Source organism: Austrofundulus limnaeus, unplaced genomic scaffold (genome assembly GCF_001266775.1).
Source record: "Austrofundulus limnaeus strain Quisiro unplaced genomic scaffold, Austrofundulus_limnaeus-1.0 Scaffold249, whole genome shotgun sequence".
Taxonomy (NCBI): domain Eukaryota; kingdom Metazoa; phylum Chordata; class Actinopteri; order Cyprinodontiformes; family Rivulidae; genus Austrofundulus; species Austrofundulus limnaeus.
Window position 1 is genome coordinate 338,292 of NW_013952651.1, and position 5,347 is coordinate 343,638.

Below are 5,347 nucleotides of genomic sequence, written 5' to 3' on the forward strand. Positions count from 1 at the left end.
CACACGTTTAAATTGACAGGTTTTCTTTTTGGTCTTTAATGTATTTTTAACAAATCACCTCATTAAAACCTTGAAAAAGGTTCCTTCTCTTCATCCTTTAACAGAAATAGACTAATTGGAGCAACAGTTGATACCAGATGAAAGCATGAAGTGAAACATATGAAGCTTTAGGGGAATCTTTGTGTAATTACCTTACAATGGAGCGAAATGTTTTAATTCAACCAAGAACATTCATGTTTTTCCACTTCCTGTCATTCAGTCATGAGTTCTTTCCTCCACTAACAAGTCAGCTCTCTCATTTACCGCCTAATTGGCCACTCAAGGATAATGGCCTATTTGTTTGTTTTGTGCACAACCGATGAAGAGTTTGTGGATGTATTAGTTTGTGTGTGTGCAGCATGAGCAGCTTTGTGTGTCCGTGTGCGGTTTGAGATGGCCCCTTCCCTCAGCGTTAATGTCAAGCGAATGAGGCAGAGCTGTGGCAGGTGTGAGAACAGCTTGAGGCTCGTGTCATTAGCTCACCACCGGTGTCGGTCCATTCTGCGCCGATCCAGCCTGGCACCGTCCATCCACCTCACGCTGCTCACACACTTTTTATTAAAGTGTGTGTTGGCTGTGGCATCCCTTAGTGCCATCGTGCTCCGGGTCTCTGTTTGGGACTGAACTGATTATGATGTGCATTCCATGGAGCCGGACTCACTTTAATTTTAGCTGAGATTTATCCAGGCTTGACCTCTTCTGCATGTAGAAAACAGATTTTTAAAGCCCGCTGATAAAGATGAAGCGAGAACAATTTTGTTTGAGTGTGTTTTTCTGTTCTCTGAATCAAATAACTCATGAATTACGCTGGAAATAATGTAAAAACGTAACAAGCAGGCTTTTAGAAGAGGTGCTGTGGCTCAGATGGTCAAAGTGCCCGTCTCGTAAACAGGAGATCCTAGGTTCGAATCCCAGCAGTGCCTAAAGCCTGCATGGTAAGGATCATCCTCCACACAGGCTTTAATGAAGCAACACCTTAGTTTAAAACTGAGGCGTGTCAGTGGAAGTTTTTTAGCAATGTGTTTCATAAATAAATAAACACATTTTTATTTTTTAAAAATGGGGAAAACATCATTTAGCGTACGATTCGTTCTTTGGTGTTTGAGTTTCAAAATAAAATCGCAAAAAGAAAAACGACCGTGTTTTTTTCTAAACCTAAACGTAAAACTAAAATCAAATTATGGAAGCCCATTTCCACCACCCTGATAAAAAAATAAATAAAACTTGTATCTCATAATTATGACTTAGCTATCTCACAATTATGAGATAGTGTCTCATAATTATGATTTAGCTATCTCATGAGATAGCTAAGTCATAATTATGAGATAGTGTCTCATAATTATGATTTAGCTATCTCATGAGATAGCTAAGTCATAATTATGAGATAGCTAAGTCATAATTACGAGATACAAGTTTTATTTTTTATCAAGGTGGCGGAAATGGGCTTCCATACAAACAAATAAAACATCCAGTGTTTAATTTTTGCTTCAATCGGCTAAATGTGAAATAAAATAAATGGTTTTAACATGAAGCCATGCCTGAAAAGACTGAAGTGTTTATAGTGGCTGAAAGAAAACTGTTTAAAAACAWAAAACTTTCCTAAATGTATTATGGCTGTAATACAGTCTTATTTTTCATAATTTTAAATACAAAAGCAAATTTGATCATGATCGACATCGACTTCCTGTAAATAAGACTTTTGTCCATTTCTAAARTGCTCAGTGAAAATATAACAGGACATGATGATTTCCTGTTGCGCCAGAAACCAACAAATGGTGCGCTAACAAATATAAAGCTTGTCTTTGCTTAAATCGTTATCAAGAAACAAATTATCAATTATAGTTTTTAAAGTATATGAAGGACTGGAAAATCACCTGATTAATTGTTTTCATGTTTTACTTTAAAACACACAAAAAAGTACATGAAGATAGTACATGAACAGTTGATCCACCCAATCTAGCACAACCACCACAAATATACTAACTAAAACACCTAAATGTCAGTAAGTGTTTTTGAATCAAAGTTTGTTTTCATGTTTTATAACGGCACGAAGTGTTTCAGAGTCCAGATTTAAAGCAAAGTGAAAAGTGTGAGGCTCGCTGTAGGTGTTGAAGCGTGTCATCTTGAGCATTTGGCACTTCTGAACGTGTGCGAGTCAACATGAGACGAGGCTCTGGTGAGGACGCGGCGCAGAACTGGGACACAGTGACAGACTGGCCCTGTAAGCCTTTGGCACCGCTGACACACGGCATTGTGGGTAATGCCACATGACGCAACCACGGGAGTCAGAAAATGAATTTTCCACCGTCGGCGCGTTGCTTTGGGGTGATTAACAAGGTGAATGTTCCACCACACCAATTAACACTTATTGATGATGATTAATGTGCAGTCAAGGTGCCATGAATGTTTCATTCCTGTTAGAGGCAGCACATCCTCTGTGGCTTCTCTTTCAGCTAATTCACTTGGAAACGAAGCGAAACTGAATTCGGCTGAATTAAAACAATGTGTTTAATAACGTTGCAGTAACAAGCAGTTGGAGGTCTAAATCGCTGTGAAACGCAGTTTTGGATGGAAGCAAAGTCACCTAAACCTGTGATTAATGACAGCACCCTGCTACTTCATTATATACTTAGCTTGCCAAAAATAGCTTTATCCTATTTCTTTTACAGAGAAGATTTGCTGAACGTGCATTTTTTCTCTCTCTCCCAAACCCCCAGCTTGTCATTCATGCAGTTCGACACGATCCAGCTTGACTATCGTTGCAACAAATCAGCCCAGTTTGCTTCTGCATGTGAGGGGGAGGATGCACTCTTTCTTTCCCTGCAGTATCTACCTCTCAGCAGCCATTCTTATGAGGAATGTGCTGAACTTTATGGTTTTTATACAGAATTCACAGCACGGGTATTTTCTGTTTTAGGTTCATGTAATTTTGTATCAAATGAGCTACACTGAAAAAAAGGATTTTTGAGTGTAACATTTATTTAATTATTTTAAATTTTACAAAAAATATCAAAATCTCTAAACTACTAAAATTTACTAAATAAACAATACACATTATATTATATATCAATATTACTGTACAAAAAAAGTAAATGCTAATATAATTTCAGTGTTTTTTCTGGACAGCACATAAACATGAATATATTAAGTAACTTCTACTCTTCTGGACTAAAACTGAGGCTGCATGCACACACAAAGGCTGCTGCTCCTCATTCCCTTGCTTCACTTTTCAAGGAGAGGACAAGACATGGTGGAAATAAAACATAAGTTGTCTGGTTTCTTTTGCTTGAACACATTTGTTGGTGTGCAATAGTTTGATGACATAATGTAGGTGATATTTAGTTGTCAGGGAACAGGGAATGCATATTGTAGCATTCTGCTGTGTTTGGCTGTTTGTCATGTGACTGCAGTGGAGGATTGTGGATAGGATTCATGTTTGTTGTTGTTAAATCATTTTAGGGAATTGGTTAACATTGTTCTTTCAGCAATTAGTCTGTTGTGTTACTCTAATTTGTGTGTTCATTGTTTGTTAACTTGTGTTAAAGCGTTCAGCAGAAGTAACCATAAGTGAGAGTGGTAGGCCTAGTCATTAAWAAGACCTGTGAGTTTCACTTTGTCTGTGTTGTTCATGAAGAAGAATCCAATAAAGGTTCTTCAAAACCGCCACCTGGTGGTGAAGTCTTGAACTACAACATGAGCTACACCTCTCTGTAGCTGTGAGGTGTCATGCTACAATACTGTGTTTGATGCATGTGCACTGTTATAAAGAACTTATAAGAGAAGATTATTGTAATAATTTGCACTAATGTTTGTTAAGTAAATTTAAATGCTACAAATTCATGTAAAATTTACTCATCATTATCTAGTAAAAGTTATTAAAATAGTTAAAGATTTGTGAATAAATCAGGTAAATTTTACTTAATTTAATCAAGTATCTGTTACAAGATTTAAYTGAGCAAATTAAGTAAAATTTACCTGATTTATTCACAAATCTTCAACTATATTCTTAATAACTTTTACTAGATATTGATGAGTAAATATTACATGAATTTGTGGCATTTAAATTTACTTAACAAACGTTAGTGCAAATTTTTAGAGGATTTTTTCAAGTACATCTTACAAGTTATTTTTTTCAGTGTATAGTTTCTTACTCAAGGGCAGTTTACTCATTAAATATCAATTAAATATTAGTTGTTGTTTTTTTGTTGTTGTTTGTTTCCTGTTTAATTTTTCTTTTTGTGCAGGCAGAAAGGTTGAACAGGGTCACGTCTGAACTGCAACACAGCAGAGCTTGTTTGTTGGGCTGACGCCTCCTGGGAGCTCCCTCCTGATACACTGGTTTCCACAGTAAACACTGGCCACACACACACATGCACGCAGACGCACAACGGCCTACACACCAGTGTTCATTGTGATTGTGAACCAGGGTGGCATGAACAAACAAATGGTTACTATTCTTCGAAGAAGTCAAACATGCGCACACAGACCAGCGCACAAAATGCTCCCACATGGACACACCAGCCCACATAGTGAGAGACACACACAGACACAATCCCCAGAGCCCAATATAGAGTCCATTACTTTGGATTGCCACAGTGTTTTCCTCCGGATTTGAGATGTGCCGTACTTAGACTGCGTTGGGTCTGATTGGCATGAGTCACACAGAACAAGCTGACATTATATTTACCCGAGCGGTTGCGGTAAGTACGTGTTTAAGGACATGGTGAGTCACAAATGCCCAAGATTACCCCGACATTAAAGCACCACAGCCAGAAGAAATCAGATTCCTGCTGAGCTTTCTCATTCACTGTTCAGAGCAGAGTGATTCATTCAGACGCAACACGTGACCAGAACAGCACCGCTGCTCGGATTTAGACAAGAAGTGTTTATACCGTGGGGATTTCCCCGTGAAATGGGCAACCAAACTGTTGGCTAGCACCAAACTGCCTATCTGGGATTTTGGGTCAAGAATTTCGGTAACAAGCTCAATCTCATCCTTTCTGCTATCAGTAGGCACTAACAAAATGGTGTGCACGTTTACTGTCAGCAAAATATGTCCTGATCCAGTAGACACATTTGAATGAAACTTGCAGAAACTATAATGGATGCATTAATTAACAACTAACTGACAGTGGTGGGCAGCACTAATCTAAAAACTAGTTCCACTATCCCTAAAACACTAACTCAGATATTTAGGATATTTAAGATTATTCGACTCTTTTAAATGAAACCAGAGAGCGTTGACAGAGAGGAGAAGGTAGAAATGACTCAGCCTGGAACTGAAAATATGGATGGAGGACAACAGAGC

At 38.1% G+C, this 5,347-nt stretch overlaps 1 non-coding gene across 1 annotated transcript; it reads left to right on the forward strand.

The window, feature by feature from the left end:
- Positions 1-888: 888 nt before the first annotated feature.
- On the forward strand, positions 889-962 carry trnat-cgu (transfer RNA threonine (anticodon CGU)). Its single transcript has one exon. It is a non-coding gene; the product is annotated as a tRNA-Thr (tRNA).
- The last annotated feature ends 4,385 nt before the right edge of the window (positions 963-5,347 follow it).